The 19,988-nt window shown below is 53.2% G+C and overlaps 1 protein-coding gene across 1 annotated transcript in view; it reads left to right on the top strand.

Moving 5' to 3' along the window:
* The first annotated feature begins 12,740 nt into the window (after positions 1-12,740).
* The window catches only part of Ptp4a3 (protein tyrosine phosphatase 4A3), a 32,917-nt gene continuing 25,669 nt past the window's right edge, over positions 12,741-19,988 (top strand). The window contains exon 1 of the mRNA XM_041672099.1: positions 12,741-12,831. The gene's annotated coding sequence lies outside the window, so the exon portion shown is untranslated. The remainder of the gene's footprint in view (positions 12,832-19,988) is intronic.

The following is a 19,988-nucleotide window of genomic DNA, read 5'->3' as shown; positions in this document are numbered from 1 at the left end:
GATTTGACAAAGGCCTACAATGGGCCCTGTGTAGGCCTTGCTGTCTTTCTAGGCTCTACACCAGACTCTGAGGTGCACAGAGCTCCAGTGTTTCTAGAATTGTCTGGGAATTTGACTGTCTCTCAGGTTTTAAGGAATTATTTTATTTTTAAATTGTGTGTGTGTGTGTGTCTGTCTGTCTGTCTGTCTGTGGGGGAGGAATGTGCACATAGGTGCAGGTGTTCTCAGAGGACAGGGGAAGGTGTTGGATGCCCTGGAGCTGGAGTTCCATGCGGTTGTGAGTTGTCTGTTGTGGATGCTGGGGACTTGAACTTGGGTCCTCTGAAAGGACAACGCATGCTCTTCGCTGTCCATCCCCATTGGTCACATTTTACGGAGGAGGAGAACAAGCCCTGGAGAAGAGGAGCTGCTCCGTCATCTTTCACCAGGACACAAAGCCTTGCTTACAGGGGGAGCTACGGGTTGTCCCCCAGTAAGGCCTGAGGGTTCCCAGAGCCACTTACCTCTCTGGATGTCTCTCGGGAGTTTGGCTCTATCAGCAGCGCTAACTCTATTTAGTCTCCCCCAGTTACTAGTCAGGGACCTTTTCTGTCCCTAGCTTCATGGACAAGTAGCCCCAGGACAGCCAACCTGTGTGTCATCAGGGGGTCCTTATTCTCTTTCCAGGTAAGCCAGCCTCTTTTTCTTCCCTGCTTCCTTCTCCTCTCTTCCCATCTCTTCCATGAGGTCCTGATGGAAGGAAGTCTAAGACCAGGGCTCAATTTCCAGCTGTAGAGCCTCAATTGGCTCAATGGAAAGAGATTAAATAAGAGACCCCTCTGTCTTGGTGACCTCCAGGGGCAATGTGGAAGGCCAGAGCTCAACCTGTGACAGGAGTTCATTGCATGATCAGGATCAAGACTCATGCTGTGACAGGGATCAAGGCTCAGTGTACAATCAGAGATGAATGTTTGAAAAGAGTCAAGACAGAGCGTAAGCAAGATCAGGGACTAGAATATTATCCAGACTTAGTGTGTGGTCAGGACCAAGGCTCTGTATATGAGCATGACCAAGGCTCAGTGTGCAAATAAGAGCAAGGCTCTCACTATGTGACCAGGCTTAGGACTCAGGGCATAATCAAGATCAGGGCTCAGAGTATGAGCAGGAGCAGAGCTCAGAATGTGGCAAAAGTCAGACTTTAGCTTGGGAGCAGGAGCACAATTATTAGTTTAACTGATTCAGGTATTGTTCTTCTACAATCCTAGGGCTTGGGAGGCTGAGGTAGGAAGACTGTTGCAAGTTCAAGGCCAGCCTGGTACACAGAGTTCCAGGTCATGTCAGGAGGACAGAGACCAGGCCTAGAAGGTGTTTGGACGGTGGTAGCTGGGAAGGAGTTGAGGAGGCAGGGAGGCATGACTCCAGGCTGTCAGATAACCCCCCGTAGTTGAGGTATGTTCTAATGGCCAACAGGCAACGTGTGTCACCCAGCCAGCTCCTGGCCCCAGGTGACTTCAGGAAAGCAGTGGCCGTGGGCCTCTGTTGATGGTGAGGATCACACTAAATGGTCTGTTGTCCCTTGAGGATGACTTTGCACGGGCCCTTCCTCTAACTGTTTTTGGGAAAGTACCTCATGGCCACACTGAACATCATCCTGGACCCTATGACTCAGGCCTCTTTCTATGGGGCGTTCAAGCTTGTTTGTGGTGGGAAGTGACCAGCAGACCACAAATCCAGGAGGTCACCACACCAGTGTCAGCCACAGTAGTCTTGCTTTCTCAAAGGCCCCACAGGGGTTAGGAATATATTTACTACAGTGAGAGACACCCTGCTCCAAGATGAATTGAGATAAGTTGGGGATGTGAAGGGTCCAGGCACAGGCCTGGGGTGAACTTAACCCACCAAGAACCTAGCCTCCCATTGTGTGAAAACAACAATCAGCCTGAAGAGACCTGACTTCCCATTTACCTGTCCTCTTTGATTTTTTTCTTTTTCTTTTCTTTTTCTTTTTCTTTTTTTTTGAGACAAGGTTTCTCTGTGTAGCCTGGCTGTGTTAAGCCTGGGGACTCTGGTCTGATGGAGGAGACAACGAGGAAGTGAGTGGGTTGCAGAGACGCTCTGGGATGGCAGAAGCAAGTCGCTTAGCCTCAGTTCCTCCTGCACGATGAAATCAGCCTCATTTGGGGTTGTGGGAGGATATCTGAGATGGACAGTCTTCAGTGGGTCCCCTATACTGTGTAGTTGTGGCTGGAGGGATCCACATGCCCTCAGGCACCTTGGTCCAGCACAAGAAGCAATGGAGAAAACACTGGATGCACGTGCTTCCCTAGAAGCTCCAGAGTGACTTCGATGTGACCATGGAGACTGGGGAAGGGCGACCTCTGAGCTGGACACAGAGATGCTGACTAGAGAGGACCCTGGCTTAACTGCCATCACCTCTCAGCGACTGTGAGCATCCTCTGGGCACACACCATCGGTCTCATTCATTCCCTCGCTCATTCATCAACAAGCGTCTTTACAGTTCCTCAATCCTTGTAGATAATTCTTTTTCCAACTGTAAACTTTGCAGGGATTCAACCCTGTCCAGATAGCTTGCCTGGGCCTCATCTCCGGAGCAGGTTTGTTTACGGTCTGCTGACGACTCTTCTCCTGCTGCCTTCGGTGTTTACATGGGCACGGAGATCTGTCATAGGAAATCCAAGGGCAGGAAGGAGGTAAACGAGGCAGGCCCCCCCTGACATGAGGATTCTGGGGCTTGTCCAGACCTGTCTCTGGTGCACAAAGACGACCTAGGGTAGGGAGCATTGAAGGACAGGAACAGAATTGAAATGTGGCTCTAATCTCCTTAGGTCCCAGGCAGGCGTTTTGGAGGAGGGGGCGTGGGATTGGTTCTTTGTGAAGATAGAGGTATGAGCCACTGGGCATGGGGTATCGGGCATCGGGCATCGGGCGCTTCCCAGCTCTGGACTGAAAGCAGACACACAGTGACTTGGCTTTACTGGGTGAGTGTGGCCTGAATGTAGGATGCACATTTTGTCGTCCCTACCTCCAGACTGTGTGACCTTGGGTACCTTACCTAACTCTCTGTTGCTTCTGTTTCCTCATCTCTCCAGGAGTAGCTGCAATGTGTTAAGCCCACAGGGCTGAGTTGCAAGAGAAGATCTATTAAGAACAGGTTGAAGAGATGGCTCAGAGGTTAAAAGCACTGGTTGTTCTACCAGAGGTCGTGCGTTCAATTTCCAGAAACCACATGGTGGTTCACAACCGTCTGTAATGAAATCTGGGGTCCTCTTCCTGCCTGCAGGAATACATGCAGGCAGGATGCTATATACATAATAAATCAATTTCAAAAAAGAAAGAGAGAAGATCTGTTAAAACTGGGGTGCATGTTGGACCTCCTCAGCCAGTCCAAGGGTCAGGGCCCAATAATCCAATAGAATTCCGTCTGCAGCAGGCTGGAAGCTAGATGAGGGCATCCCAAGCCAAACTGTGTCCTGTTGTACCTCAGTCTGACTCTAAGGAAAACTGTCCCCAAAAACTTTTGATGCTGTAATCTCCAGGAGGGCAAGCACATCTGGTTTCCAGCAGGGAAAGCTCTGTTTCTGGCCACTGAGTCTCTCTGGGGGAGCTTGGTGACTTCTCAGGGCAGGGTGCTCACTGACTCATTCGGTGCTAAATTCTGGAACTTGATTTCATCTGCTTCCTCTGAGTCAGAGAAGATGGTGGCCTAGCCTGAGCTCGCTAGGTCCCCGGACTCTGCTCTGCCCTAGCCCCTTCTCCCAGTGTCACTCAAGTTAGGGAACGTGGGTGGCAATGGGGAGCTCAGAGATTGGTTTTGCTTAGATGCTTCCTGCTCTGTCTGGAGAGAGGAAAGATGAGGCAGGACGCGTGTCTGGCCCTGAATCTGGCACTGAGCCTGGCACACGATGGACACTCAGCAGTTGCCGGCTATAACTCCAGGTCCATGACTAACACACCCCTCCCCAGCCCCTGACAGTCTTCCCACTTTTTGGGGAAAGCCAAGTGAGGCATATCAGATGGCACATGCAGCCCCATGACATCCTGCTAAGATGCCAACTGTGTGGTGCCACCCCACTCTGCTATGTCAGCACACCCCTTCATGCTCCTGTACCTTAGAGGCACCGTTTCTGTGACTTGAAGCCTCCTATGCGTCCCAAGCTAATGTCACCCAAAGCCATGAGTTAACTCGAGAACCATCTTTAGATGATACTGGATGATCTGGGGTGCTAATGCCCCAGCTTTGTTGGTGACCCCTTCTCACCTTCAGTGGCCTGAGGCCTCCTGAGTCCCAAGCTAATGTTACCTAGAGTTATGGGTTAACTTGAGATACTGAATGAACCCGGGTGCTAATGCCTCAGCGTTGTTGGTGACGCCTTCTCGAAACCAATGATTGCATGAATATTCTTGATGAACAGTGTTTTATGGTTCAGACTTGTAAGCTCACAGACCAAGGAATAGGCCAATTTGAACCCACTGACTGACAGCGCAGGGCAGCCCTAGTTATGAAGAGGCTGAGACAGGAGAAGCATGTGTTTGAGGTTGTGAAATCCTGTTTCACAAAACTAACCAACCACAGGGCGGTGGTGGCACACGCCTTTAACCTCAGCACTTGGGAGGCAGAGGCAGGTGGATCTCTGTGAATTCTAGGCCAGCCTGGTCTATAGACCTAGTTCTAGGATAGTCAGGGCTACACAGAGAAACACTGTCTTGAAAAAAACAAAACAACAACAACAAGCCAAACATGAGACCTTGACAGACAGAAATGCATGGGTCCTCTCATGACAGAGATTGCTACTCTCTGGTCCATGTTTCCTGGAAACAAGGACTCAGGCTCCCCTAAAGAGGCTTGGCAGAAGGAGGTCAGCTGCTCTGTTGGGGACAGTGGTGTGTCATGGAGGGGGGGGGGGTCCCTCTTGACTCCAGGGCTCTGGAGAGTCATGCTGCCCTCTGGTGGCCAATGCTTACAGGTGTAGAAGGCTCACGGTTTGAGTCTCTGCATTGCACATCTTGCCTCCTTCAGCTCCTGTCCCTGAGGGCTGGGTGTGGTGACACAGGAGATGGGAGAAAGGAGTAGATGCCATGCTTGGGCATGGGGAGAGAAGGAAGAATCTTCAGGCTCCAGAGGTCAAGGGTTGAGTTTTGTCCTCTTCTGGATTCCTGTAGCCCTGTCCCAGGGATGGGACTTCACTGTTTTCCCAAAGGGCAGGAGGCACCCACACCCGGCAGTCACAGCCTGATGGGCTCCTTTGTTGGCACTACAGGCCTCCCTAATTCTGGGTCCATGGACCTCTGGTCATCTGTTCCTCTGTCCTCTGTGGAATCTGCTGTGGATGCTTGAGGCATTCTGTGCTACCCCAATCCTCACGGCTTCCTGCTCTTCCCTCCAGTCTGTCTGAATGTCACTAGGCAGTCCCATCAGCTTCCTTCATCTATTCGTTGAGGGCCAGGAGGGGACATAGGACCATTATCCCGTTACCAGTCCCTCCATGTTCCCTCTCCCCTGCATCCTTCTTTCCTTGGTCATTTCAGAGACTTTATCCTAACTTGGCGAGAACAAAAAAAACCAATCTAACAGCAAATTTTGTTTTTCATTGTTAGCAAATCACAGATTCCTCTTTACTGTTGGTGGAGGACTGGAAACTCCAAGGCAGAAGCAGGGCTGTTCTCCTGGTCTGGAGTAGAGAGGTCTTGGCTCTGTGATCAGGCTGTGGTCCGAAATGCCCTTAATTGACATCTATGTCCGACCACATGCTGGGGCCAGGAGGGGTGGCTAGATGTGCAAGCTCCTCCCCAGTCAGGCACTGCGGGCTGATAGCAGGCCAGCTTCAGATCACCTTACACTCACCATCAAGCAAGGAAAAGTCTATGACACTTCCTGGACCATAGGCTCAGGCCTGGGCTGGCTCTGTCTGAGCGTGGGGCACATCAGGGACCACGGGCAGTGGCTCTGTGAAGTTGCAAGACCATTTTGTTGTGCATTGTTTTCTTTTTCTTGAAAGATTTTCCCCTCCAGTTTTTCTTTTAGTGGTTATTAATTCTCAGAGTAGTGTGTTCCTTATGTCAGTTACATTCATGCATCTAAGCCACTTTGATTGCCTCTTGTCTTCCTATTACCCAAATTTGTCCCTCCCCATGGGTTCCCTTCCTGTTCTCTGATAGGCCAGCTTCTAGTTTCATCACCTCCCCTTATGCCCCCCCTCACCCCCAGCCTGGCTTATTGCACTTAACAAGATAATCTCCACTCCCCTGCAAAGGCCATGTTTGTTCTTCTTCATAGTTGAATATAACTCTGCTGTGTACCGATGCCACACTTCTTTATCCATTCAGCTGTGACTCCATTACTGCAGCTGATGGACAGTAAACACGGGTGAGCAGGTGCTTCTGTGATGCGCTGACTTAGATTCCTTTGTGTATACACCCAAGACATGACATTTATAGACAAGAGGAACATACCTCAGGGAGGCAGGTGGCCTGTCCAAAGTCACGTGGCTGGGACAGAGCACATGGGAATTTCCACGTGTGCATTGACATGTAGTGGTGTGTTCTTGGAGGGTTGAATGGTATGAGGCAGAGCCTTCTGAACCAAGGTGGTGAGATGAGTGGGGCCGGGTGGATGGCCGGGGTGCCCCCATCTCAGTCACTGATCCCTGAGTCTTTAAGGTCCCCTTCTGTGGGCCTACTGGAGGAACCTACTCTGAGACACTCTGACCCTCTCAATCCTGGACAGATCTGATCCCATTCACTCTTAAAGCCCAGTGCGCTTGTTGATTTCCTGTGAGATCCTCCCTCCCCAGCACTGACCCCAACGTGAGGGCTCAATGTCCCTACCAATGTGGACAGTGTGGGGGTGCTGACTCTGGTCTCGTTGATGGATATGTGGTGGGCATCACCTGAGAGCAGGCTGTGCCTGTGGCATTTAGACGGTGAAAGAATAGTGTCGCTGGCTGACATCTGGTCCCCTGTCACCTAGGAGTTCTGAATGGGGAAGATTTCCCAGGCTTCTGGTCCCTGTGGATGGGGGTACAGGGGTATGGCTGACCCTTATATTTACCAGTAGCTAAGACTGCCCTGGGGAGATTCCAGCGATAAAGGGAAAATGGGGGGGGTCTACTCTTAGGGTTCTTCGTCTCTTTCATAAAATAATGTAAGAAAAACTCAAGTGGAAGTTTGAAGACAATTTCATTAGAGTTAAAACAAAACCCAGAACAGGCAAGCTGTGAGTCTCAGCTGCTGCCCAGAGCAGGGACATGGAGGAAAAAGCCACGCAGTTAGAGCCCCATGGAGGTCAGCCACATGATGGAAAAGCAGCTGCTTGGAGGGGAGGGAGGCTTTAGAGAATGAGTAAGACAGCCCGAGATGTTGGAGAAGCACAGAGTGTCGGGAAAACATGTTTAGAAAGGAGATAGGAAAGGAGAAACTATGTACATAGTGAGTAGGCTTCCAAAGCTGCATGGTTGTGGCCTGGTAAGTTCTGCACTGGAGAGGAGATTCTGGGGAGGAAAACTTCATATTCTCATTAGATGAAAAACTATTCTGCTCACCTCTTTAGCTTTGTTTAAGGTGAGCCTGCCTTCCTAGGGGTGGTCCTTTGGCCAAGTTATTGTGTTGATCTGGCTCAGTCAAAATGGGAGTCTCTACCCAGGCCAGAGATTCTACTTTTTTGGCCCTGAGGTTTATGATACTGGGCTTTTATTTTCTGTGGTTAGAGCACCCTGAAAAGAAGTGGGGATCTTATGAGGACAATGGCGCCTCCTTGAGGGGAAGACAGGTGTGTGTGTTCCCACATCCAAGCCTCCTGGTCCCTTGGCTTCATCTGGCACTTGTCACTGTCTTTGATGAGTCCATTGGTGACTTTTCTTCTTCTCTCCCTCCTCCTCCTCCTCTTCTTCTTCCTCCTCATCCTCTTCTTCTTCCTCTTTCTCCTCCTTCTTCTCTCTGTCTCTCTCTGTCTCTGTCTCTCTATCTCTCAGACAGGCTGTCCTAGAACTCACACTATAGACTAGGCTGGCCTCAAATTCACAGAGATTGGCCTGCCTCTGCCTCCTGAGTGCTGGGATTAAAGGTGTGCGCCACCATCACCCAGGAAGATACTGGGTTTTTATTGCTGTTCAAACACTGGACTCCCAAGACCTAACTGGGGTCTGTTTCTGTCCCTCTCTATCGCCTGCTCCAGGTTGGATCTTGAATTTCAAAAAACTGCATGGTGCCCGGGGAGCCCACAGGAGCAGGTAGAGACTCTGACACCTCAGGGCCTTCTTTTTGGCCATGTAATATCCACAGTTTTTGGTTAAGTCTGTCACTGCTTGGCCTTAGAGGACTGAGCATGGTCTAGCCTGGGGTTCTGGGGTTAATGGGCTGTATCTCAGTGGGTACTTGGAGTGGTGGCATGTCCTGGGACCAAAGTGGTCTGTGACCCTGCACTGTGACCTCCTGTTCTGACTAGATGGTGGTAGGAACCTTGTGCTAACATATTGTCTGTCATTGTCCTCAAATGCCAGCCCAGGAGGCAGGCTGCAAGTATCCCTGAGTCAAGACCCTCCACACTCTTTCAGGGATCTTGAAACCACAAGATTCTGGGTCAGAATCACAGAACTGCTTGCTCCGCGACTGTTAAGCCAGTGCTTGGAGGGCGCACATGATCAACCCTGACCAGGAACACCACCAGGGGGCGCTAACATGCCATGTCTGACTCTCTAACCCTGGAAGGAGGCATTTAGTGGGCAGCTTCGTTTCTTGGCATTGTCACTGGCAGGAGCTTTCTTCAAAGGGGTCTTCCAGGTGCTGGAGTGACCAAAGACAGTGGCAAGTGCCAGATGAAGTCAGGGGACCAGGAGGGTTGGATGTAGGGACACACCTGTCTCTTTCCCTCAAGGAGGCAATATTGTCCCCCTAAGGTACGCCTCTTGTTTTCTGGGCACCCTGACCACAGGGCACTCTCTGGGGTCCCCATGCTTTCTGCTTGTTGAGTCTCAGCTTCATTCCTGAGAGGCTGGCCTTGGCCTTCCCACATCCTTTTTTGCTTATCTGTAGTGTCTACCGGTTGGCAGGCCTCTGTTCAAGACCTGACACCAGGAACGGCTCCCTCTGAGGCCTAGGTTCATATGATTGCTGCACCTGGGATGTCTGAGTGGGATCCCTGGCTCCCATCTATATCCTGAGCCGGGAAGCCTGTTACAATTCTCAACAAATGTGTCATTAGGAGCCAGAAGGTTCTAAGCTTGAAAAGGGAGTTGCCTTTGTCACTCTTCATGAAAAGATGCAAACTCTGACAGTCCCCACCCCTTACCGTCTGCTCTGGTAGTCTCAGGAGCTCCACTTGGACACTAGTCACCTTCCATCCCATCCTGGGGACAAAAGCATCTTGGTCCCACACAGGAACCTGCTATGTTGCTGTAGGACCTATTGAGTCTCAGCCTTCATGGGCTCCAGCTTCCTTTTTCATGCCAGTGGGACCAACAGAAGACACTGAGCTTCTTTTTTTTTTTATTTTTCGAGACAGAGTTTCTCTGTAGCTTTTGGAGCCTGTCCTGGCACTAGCTCTTGTAGACCAGGCTGGCCTCAAACTCACAGAGATCTGCCTGCCTCTGCCTCCCGAGTGCTGGGATTAAAGGCGGGTGCCACCACCACCCGGCAACACTGAGCTTCTTGATGCTAGATCATGCATGGGAATCTCAGCTTCTCGCCTAGTCTTCCCCTTGACTTACGGAATACATTGGTCCCTGAGTGGTAAGGAAACCCATATATCCCTAGAGGGAATATCCCAGGGGGCTCTGAGATGCCGTCTTGGAGGTTGATGCCACAGAGGATCCACTGAGTGCCTGGCTGGCTATCTGCTTAGCATGGGATCCCAGGCCAGAATGAATCTGTTTGGCCGCAGCCCTCCAGCTTACCACAGTTTGGCTGGTTCAGACTACTTGGATGCTGTTCACCATGGTGAACAGGCACCACACAACTAAACCACAGATAACTGTGCGCTTTCACGGCGGTGGCCCAGCTACCCAACAGGACACCCAGGAGTGAGCCGCACAAGCACCGTCTCTACAGTTCTTCCTCCATGATGTCCCAAGGCCTGGCTTGCCTCCAGCTGTCTATGTTTCTTGTCTTCTGTCCCCTTCACAGCAGAGCCTGCGATGGGATTTGGCTTCAGATGACTTATCCTGGGGGCTCTGAAGTGAGGACGTCAACACACAGGTGTGTTCCTGAAGCTTCCCTGGTTATAAAACTTCAGGCCACATGTTCCGGACACCACAGGGTAGCAGGACAGGAGACTGAGGATACCCCAGGGCAGCAGGACAAGATCCTGGCATGTGTTTCTACTGACTTCCCTGATGGTAGAGGGTTGGCCTGTGGTCACTTCTCTGTCATTTGGGGCTCAGTGCCATCAGAGAGGGATGATAGGCTCTGCCAGTGAGGGAAGGGCTGTGCTCTTCAGAATGGTCACAGCCACGGAGGCTAATCAGGATGTGAGGTGGTCCAGAGCCTGGCCTCATGATGGCTTCTCATTCTGTTTGGATGCTCTCTGCATTCTCTCCTCCCTTCCTTTTACCACAAACTCTGTCTTTTTGCTCATGGCTGTGCTCAGGAAGGAGCCTTATTATGCATTTACACTGAAAGGGTGTGTCTTGGGCAGGCAAAACAAAGCAAGGATGGGCCAAGCTGTCTTGCTCGATCTTCTCCATGACCCTAGGATTATAACTGTTACTACCACTCTCTCTATGGATGGAGGAAATGAGCCAAGTCAGAGATGACATCATGCAATCCAAGGAGGGGGCTCACAAGTCACTTCCGTTGCATCAGCCTACATCCTATGGCTAGCTCAGCGTTTCCCCAGCCAGGGCTCTTCCTTTAAAGACTTGCTGACCTGGGGCTAGGCCTGGTGGCTGGAGGTGGCTTCCTGGAAATCCACTTAGCATTGACCTCATCCCTGTCCTCTGAGCTAATCTGCTGAGCCTGTTGCCCCTGGGGGTAGGCAGCTCTGGGTCCTTCTGTTCCAGACAGGTCTAAGGCAGGGAGACAGGATGATTTCAGGGGGTTATGTCCACATCTCCAGTTCCTACGCGAACAGCTCTGTGCCTGGAATTTGGGAAGCATCTGACTCAGCCTCTACCTTTCCCTTGCCCGACCCTCATCTCGTCATTCATTGTATAGACTAAGACAGCCTGAGATTTCCCATAGGAAACCTCAAGATTACTCCACCCCTCCCACATGCCCAGGACCTTCCAGTCCACTAATAGCAGATGGCAGGTACTGGCTAGCTAGGTCTGAATTTGACTCTCCACTCTGCATCCCCTGAGCTTCTGCTGGGGAATCTATAAAACAGGGCTGCAGAGCTTCCTCCACGGGAGGAGGAGAACTTTTGGAACTTTGGCTTTGAACACGTGGTCTGGCATCAGCAAGTGTCTCAAACATGGGCTGGACTCCATCAGGTTAGTTGTGTCTTCTTTCTGGCCTCTGGCTGCCAGGGCCTGGGTGGGATGGGAACTCATGGCTTCCAGAGGCTGAATGGAAGGCAAACCCACTGTCCCCAGCACAATTGCTGGGATAAAACACCCGAGGTTTTGGATAGGAGCTGAGGGAACGTGTAGGGGGAAAGTAAGGAGGAAGGCACTGTACAACAGTTTAAAAAATCAGCAACTTGATGATCGGTGGTGGCGCACGCCTTTAATTCCAGCATCTGGAAGGCAGAAACAAGTGGATCTCTTTGAGTTCAAGGCCAGCCTGGTTTATAGAGCCAGTTCCATGACAGCCAAGGCTACACAGAGAGACCCTGTCTCACAAAACCAAACAACGAGCAATTCAAAGACACACAGTCCTGTGGTGAGATGGTCTGTGGGCTGCTGAAACAGGTACTGAATTCACAGAAGAGCTCGGACCATGGACTTTCTCCTAGGACGTCAGACTGGATATGCCTGGTTTACCTTGACCTCTCTGTGGATCTTTGATGAAATACACCACATTGAGGGTCCTGAGAGGTGAAGGCAACTGACTTATTTGGGGAAGAGCTTTGGGAGAGGGTGAGATGACAGCAGTTAAGTACATGGTTAGGTGGCCTGGGGACAAGATGGGGTTTCTGTCTTTCATGGTGTCCTTGCAGGATGATGCACAGAAGGTCTTCATGTCAGCTTTCTGGTGTCGTTCCTGCCACTGAGGAAGAACAGATGAATGGTCATCTTTGGAGCAGGGAAGAGAACAATCGGGAAGTTTGATTGACTGGGTTGGTGTTGGCATTGGTACAGGAGCACAGGGCTGGGTGGGTGTGGCACTTTGAAGGGTACATCTTGAAGGTTCCACAGGGTGGACAGTCTATTTAACACAGAGGCAGGGGACAATCAGGGTGGGGGGGGGGGGGCTAGTCTTTCAGCCTGTTCTCGGAAGTGCCCTACCCCCAGAATCCGCTTAGCACAAGGGGTCTCAAACTCGACTTGATCATAAATCCCCAGGCTTGAAGACTGTTGCCTGCTGGCCCCTGCACCAGCCAATTTTTCCTTGCGCGAGGGCCTTTGCTTTATGAGACCTATGGGAAAGCAGGGGGCTCTAGAAGTTCCAAGGAGGCTCTCTAGTCTGGGTTGCTTAGGTGTCAGGGTTTGAAGAATAGACCAGGTCAGTGCCTAGGGGTTGCCCCCAGGCCTGGAAGAGACGCGCGCGCTTGCGACAGCTTGCACAGGGGTGCTCCCATTGGGCTGTGCCCCCACGTGACCCGGTGCGCGCCCCAAGACGGCGTCGCCGAGGCCGCTCCCCCGCGCGCGCACGTCCTGACGGCGCTGAGGCCGCGTCCCTGTGCGCGCGCGTGCCGAGCCCTCCGCGTCGTGCCGGCGCCGGCTCCCGGACCGCCAGGTCAGTCTCCACCGCGCCGCTCGGGCGGGAGCGCGCAGGGGGCCGTCGGCGGGGGCGCCGCCTCGGAGCCGCTCCGGCGGGAGCGCGCTGCGGCCTGTGTGTTTGCTCCCGGTGGGGGCCGCACCCCGCTGCCGCCCCTGCGTGAACCCGGCTAGTGGCTGCCACGTGCGGGGCTGGAGCCGCAGGGAGGCCAGGCGTGGGGACGTAGCCAGCTGTTTCCTTGGTGTGTCGATCAGACTTGCATGGGTTTGGAAGGGGTGACTCTGCTCCCGTTTCTAGAGGTGCAGAAAATTCCCCCAACATCTGCCCGGTTTTCATCCTCCCCAAGATTCCTACCCAGAATTTGGGGCGCCCCTCAGTTTCCTTCTCTGCATAGCTTTGGGCGTAGGACTCCATAGCCATCTCTGTCTCCCGCGTGGATGTCAGCAGGTCACCCCTGGAAACTGGGCACAAGGTCTTGGATCCGTAGGAACCGAGTCCTGACTCAGGCATCCTGGGCCAGGCCAGATGGACAGCACCTCATTATCCATGGGGCTGCAGCAGGAGCAGGGGTGCTGCTGCAGCATGTCCAGGGGCAGTGCAGCCGGGTTAAGCAGGTGACTCCTGATGGGCTCGGGGTCTTCTCCCTTGGAGCGGCAAGCATGAGCTAGGTGGCGTGCTTAGCCCCAAGGCAGGTAGAGTGACCATCCCTCTGGCCCCATCCTTGAGGGGCAGAGTGGGTTCCAGGCCGCTAGTCACAGTGTGCTGCGTCCCATGGGTAAGTGGTGCACCTCTTTTTGGCTGCATGCTCTGGAGGAAACAGTTTTGGTGCTGAAGTCAGTGTAGTGAACTCTTTGGGTGGTACAAGTCACTGCACACAGTGCCTGTGGCCTTAAATCCTCCCACGAGATTATTAACCGCCGTCCCCAGATGATCCAGGCACCGGAGAAGTGGACTTAGCTTTAACCCTTAAGACTGGGCCTTATCAGAGCCTTCTTCCTCTGCCTGGACTGCAACTAGGAGTGTGGACAACACGTGGAGCTTGTGGCCAGCACTGAAGCAGCCTAGGGGCTCCTTCCACTTGCCCCTACTCTATTATTGTGAATGGGAGGCTGCTCTAAGGCCACAGGAATGTTCCTAAATGTCCCCTCAAGAAGGAGCTGGCCACCCCAAGATGTTTACTAGGCGCCCTGTCTTGGCCACGCCTGGTGCTCGACGTGGAGGTGCTGGTGGTAGGCTCAGGACCCTGGTGGCTGATGGATAGAGTTGAAGTAAGCTGTCTGGACAGATGGTCATTGTAGATGTTGAAACAGGAGCCCGCCAGGACCTCTTCCCCACCAACTGGGGAGGACTTTCCCCAGTCTCCTGCCATTACAGGGCTTGGCTGAGAGTGGCCAGCCCGTGTGGTTAGTGTAGCAGAAGGGGAGCCGAATGAGGGCCTCTTGCTCAGACCTGCAGGCAGCTTGCGTGGCGGTGGGCTGGAAATGACAAGAGGACCTCTGGCTGGGGAAGCTGGCACTCACTGCCTCAGACTCTTGGCGAGTTCCCTGGGGTGTGAGTGCTGCCAAGCGGCCTGCCTGACCTCACTGCCGTGGCGTTGGGATACCGTGCACAGAGCTGGACTGGGGATGGCACAAGCCTTCTGCTGCCTAGTGGTGATGGTGATGCATTAGGAAGGTGAAGTAGTGTCCCATTGGCATCTGTCCAGGGACAGAGCCAAGAGTTGCTGGGACTGGAGCTGGCGGATCAATGATTATTTCCTCACGCCTCTGCTCCCGAAGAACAGGACCCCATAGCTGTGATGGGATTGTGTGCTATGGCAGCCCGTGCTGGACCCTGATGGCTGTGATGGGATTGTGTGCTATGGCAGCCCATGCTGGACCCTGATGGCTGTGATGGGATTGTGTGCTATGGCAGCCCGTGCTGGACCCTGATGGCTGTGATGGGATTGTGTGCTATGGCAGCCCGTGCTGGACCCTTTGTCTGGGCTGCCCTCTCACCTGTTCCTTGTGAGGGTGCCCCCTACAAGAAGCCCGCACACTCCACCCTGGCCACCGCTACTGTCCTGCTCCTTTGGTCCCTGTATATTCCCTTTACCATCTATCTATATGTGTGTAGCTATGTGAGGCTGGGCCTAGCCCAAAACTGGCTTCCTCATTTCTTTCTTTTCTTCTCTTCAAGACAAGGTTTCTTTGTATAGCCCTGGCTGTCCTGGAACTCACTCTGAAGATCAGGCTGACTTTGAACTCACAGAAATCTGCCTGCTTCTGTCTCCCTAGTGCTGGGATTAAAGGAGTGCCCCATCACTGCTCGGCTTGGCTTCCTAGTTTCTGAACGATCTAGTCTTGAAGTTTTGGCTCCTGTAAGATTGGGGCGACAATAGATACGTGCTGGGAAGATGGGTATAAGGCTCAGTCAATAGGGGCCACCCAGCACTTCCTCTGGGATCAAGAGGAGGTCTTGTATTCGGCAGAGGGCTGTGGCGTGGTGTGGTACCAGTGGATTCTCTACAGATCTGGAGTGCAGTGGACTGGGCTGGTCTTAGGTTGGCAGTGTACATGTAAAAAGCCTCCCCTATATCCTCCAATTGGCCCTGAAGTGGAGGGACATAGAGGGGACTCCTGATGGTCCTGGGGCCACCAAAAGTTCAGCCCCAAGCTGTGTTATATCACAGTGAACAGGGTAATGAAGCATAGATGAGGATCTGAGGGAGAGAACGGGGCTGTGGGGTTCTGAAGGCTCCAGAGGCGTTCACCTGGTCGAGGTTGTGTGTCTCCTATCAAGGGGTGCCTCAGGCCGGCACACCAAAACCTCACCATAGTCATTTTAAGCTGGGTCAAGGCTGTTAGGTCAGGGATAGTTCAGACAAGGAACAGGCTGCTAGCCTCGTGAAGATGGTGGCCTGGAGGGGTCTCTTCTGTCACTGTAATGACGGAACTGAGACTCAGGAGCGTCTGTTGGCCACCTGATGTTCATGCGGCATGGAACTCTCAACCTGGGAGCATTAGTTCTCAGGTCTTTTTCCGCAGAACCCTTGGAAGGGACCCTGGGGTGACAGTGTGTACACAGTCACCTTCCCTGGAAAGCTCCACCCTTCCTTGAAGTTCAGAGCACATGGGCCCCCTGGTGCCCACCTGCCTGTCTCCCTTCCACAAGAGGCCCTGGTGCCTCACAGATGCCTGCCCCAGATGTGGAGTCTGCCGGAGGAGGAGTTGGAATGAAGCTGTGTGGTCTTTACTGCAGACCACACACCACCCTGGCTCGGCTGCAGTAGATCCCTTCTGCCCTACCCAGAGCAAGCCGACTAGCCCGGTGTGGAAGCTCAGGTTTCAATCACTGCATGGCCAGGTGCTGGGAAGGTGCCAGTACAGGAGAGGACTCTTTAGTAGTGTCTGGTGACATTGGTGGTGACCACAAGGCCCTTTGGACATCTTTCTCCATGCCTTCACCCAAGTTAGGGGGTTATTATTCTGTCTTACAGCTCTGTAGGACCTACAGGTATGGGGATGTGCCTGGGGCACCCTGCTGGTTGAGCAGGGCTTTGGATGTTGCCATCTAGGGCTAGAGCCCAGGCCCATCGCTGTGGTACTATGTGTGCTTTCTGGGGATGGGTTAGTGGAAGGCTGTGGGTTCTCATGGTCTGGTTGGGGACATCAGGAACAGGCAGCTCCAAGGTTACTGGGTGTGTATAGTTGAACTCCCAGCAGGCATCTTGGCTCTCCTTGTCCATGAAGAGTGTGAGTGCCCACAGTGTGGCTGTCCATGATGTGCTGGTGTACCTATGTGGAGGGTAAAGGTCACACTTGCAGGGTTGAGTCAGAGGTGATGGGGCAGGTGACCCTAACTGGGCTGGACCAGTTTGGACATGACTTCAATATCTCTTCAGTCACATGTTATAGCCACTGTTTAGCTGATGGGCTGAGCCAGGGGCCTGACCCTTGTTTTGAGACTACTGAGGATCTACTGGACACAGCTAGGGAGACAGGAGTTTGCTGGCTGAGGCTGGTGCCCAGCAGTGGGTTGCCTCTGATCTCTGCCTTTCCCACCCTAGTGAGCCATTGTGTACATTCCCGCCATCGTCCCCCTACCTCAGGGTCAGCATTAATGTCTTGGGCCACTGTCATCTGGGGAGGCAGGAATGATAGCCTGTTTTACAAAGCAGTGGGGAACAGGTTCTGGGGTTATATTAGCCAGAGTGTATGGAAGGCCTACGAGGTGTTGGGCTCGTCTTGATACTGTCCTGGGCCATGTCTGCCACAATAGGACCCATCCTTCAGCTGCTGCAGAACCTGAGGTGAGGCCCAGCAAGGCTGCCACATCCTGGGGTTAAATGGCTCCTAGTAATGATGACTTTTGGGTCCCATGACCTGATCACTGGGGACAGAACTTGGGTGGGGGGTGTTGGTGTGGGTGATGTGAGGCTCGGGGTGAGTGTTTCAAAAGGGGGATCCTACCTCCAGGTCTGGGCACCACAGTGGGGTAACTCACCCAGTCTCTCCAGACTGCTGTTTGCCCTTCTAAAGGAAGTGACCTTTGGGCCACTACGGCAAGGCATTGCTATCCTCTGGCACTGGGGCCAGAAGGAGTCTAGGAGAATATATTCCAGAAATCAGCCCTGAGTTAGACATGGCCCCTCCTGCTGCCCTGCCTTTTAGCCTAACTCTGCTCAGTTCCACCTTTGCTGCTTGCTCTTCGGGGGCCTGTGTAGTCCGTGCAGACTAGGGAGGGAAGGAGAGGCCTGCGTGGACGTGCCGGACTGGAGCCCCTGGACAGGGCCAGGTTGAGGCACAGGCAGAGGTTACTGGGTCCTAGTAGGTACAAGGGACTGAATGGGCCAGTGATCAGGATCAAGGTGGGATTAGGGTCCAGGTTCCCTAGTGGGTGGCCTTCCGGTGAGGATCCCCCTGTTTTTTGCCCAAGGCTGGACCAGACCCATGACTGGCTGTGTTTCGGACACACCCCTGATTGATCGTACGGTTTGAGGTATGTATCCCCAGGGGCCTAACATCCTTCCACAGGTGGCGTCAGGTGGAAGATTGGCTTCCCTTGACCTCAGAGGACTGTGTTTCCGTCCCTCAATTTCTCCTTCGAATCAGCGGTGGACAGCAAGAGAGAGCGGCAGAGCACTCTAGGGCAGCGCTGGTGGGCTGGAGCCCGACCTATGCCCAGTGGATTTCTGTAGGCCCCTGGGACTGAGGCATCTGGAGGAGGCTTTAAATGACTTGAGGACTGGTAAGCCGGCACAGGTCTGACTTAGGAAATCGGGGTCAGGCCAGGCAGTGGTGTACGCCTTTAATACCAGTCTTTAGGAGGCAGAGGCAGGCAGATCTCTGAGTTCAAGGCTAGACTGGTCTACAGAGTGAATTCCAGGACAGGCTCCAAAGATACAGAGAAACCCTGCCTAGAAACCTCCCATCCCCCAACAACAACAACAACAACAACAACAAACCAAAGAAAAATCAGGGTCAGGGTACTATAGGTCTAGCTGACCAGGCTGCCCCAGTCTCGTCTTTAGTTCTGAGTGACGTGACAGATGACCACTTAGCTAGAAGGCTCCTGTTAGGCCTCAGTTTCCCCTCTGTAGTGTCTTTTGAACCTTCTTTCCCCAGCTTCTCTTATCTCTTTCTCCTCCTGGGATCTGTGGAATCCTATGGAAGTCCATTCCCAAGGCCTCGAATTTACCAGACACACTCAAAGCCAGGGCTGGCCCAGAAGAGGAGGTGGGCCTACTGCGGCCTGCCTGTCCTGTCCCCTTCCCATGGGACCAGGGCTCCCACTGCTCTCTGCCTGAGCCTTCCTGTGACTCAGGATTCCCGAAAGAAGTTCAGCTGTGTTTGGAGGATCCCCTGTCCCACCCGGGATCAAGCCCTCCTGCCCCATCCATCATGGCTTCTACAGTGGCTCCCTGTGTCCCTTGCTGGTCCCCGCTGCCTGTGCCCCAGAGAGGATGCTTCTACTTTCTGGAAGCTCTCTCTGGCAATGCCCACTGGCCCTGAAACTCTGCCAAGGCAAGCAGTTCCCTCTAATCTCCCGGTCAGGGCAGCGCTGCAGCCCCTCCTCCAGGGTCAGTTTCCCTCTGGCTGGCTGCCCAGAGGCCCAACATGTGCTGGGAATTGCTGCGCAGAGCTTAGGGGTGCCCAGGACTCCCGGTTGTCCCTCCCCAGTGATATCCCTGCCCCCTCCACTGGCCTTGGGGAACATAGACATGGCTCTGAATATACTGACCTTGGATGGATCTTGGCCTGCCCTGCCCTTCCTGGCTTCAGTTTTCAGACTTGCAGTTAGGAGCTTGGAGTGGAGCACAGGCCCCATAGTAGATTCATGGTGGCATGTCAGTACAGAGCTGTCCTGGATGCCTCTTTCCTGGCTACCTGCGCTGGGCTGCTCCACTGAACTGGATGTTATCAGGCAGGCACGCGCCTGATCTCTCTCTCTCAGGTCTGTGACGTGTGGAAGTGCTGTCTGTTGGTGCTTTGATTTCCCTTTCTGTCAGGTGATGCTCTTGGGGCTGGTGTAGACCTACAATGGTTCCAGAGCTCACACACAGGAGAGCAATGGTTAAACCCCATTCATGGGTCAGGTTATAGATTTGGGCACGTTTGTTGTAAACAGCCTAGGGAAGAGCTTCCTTGAATGCTCAGCCCTACAGGAACAGGATGCCAACATCGTGCTTGGACTTTCCCATGGCCTTGACCGCGGGCCTCTGGTCCCTGGGTCTAGAAGGATTGTTGTTTATTGCCTGCTTCCCCTCCCCCCTCCCCATTTATAACGAACATTCTGGATAGCTTAGGGACGTGCGTTTGGGCACTGTGTGAGTCTTTTAGTCCCATCTGCTGGCCCTGAGCCCACATTACACCATTGCTACTGTCCTGACTGCTGTACGGAGGATGAGGCCACAGGCCTTGGCCTTGCTCTGCCTCCCTGGGTCTCTCTGAAGCTGCATTTTTCATAGAAAAGTAGAGAGGGGTAGCCCTGTCCTAGAGGGACCCACACAAACTGAGCAGGATTACAAGGGGTAGCAATCACCTTCCTGATACATATGGCTCTATGACCTAGAGGTTTTGTGGCAGAATGGGTACTCCCCCCACACCCTGTTGCTAGGTAGTCAGGTGGGCTTCTGGGCAGTGGTGGTGTCATGGTGTGGAGGAAGAGGCCAGTGGGGTGCAGCCCACATTACC

Source organism: Microtus oregoni, unplaced genomic scaffold, assembly GCF_018167655.1.
Source record: "Microtus oregoni isolate MIOR12 unplaced genomic scaffold, Mior012 000022F_ref0000154, whole genome shotgun sequence".
NCBI classification, from domain to species: Eukaryota; Metazoa; Chordata; class Mammalia; order Rodentia; family Cricetidae; genus Microtus; species Microtus oregoni.
This window is presented reverse-complemented; position numbering and strand designations above follow the sequence as displayed.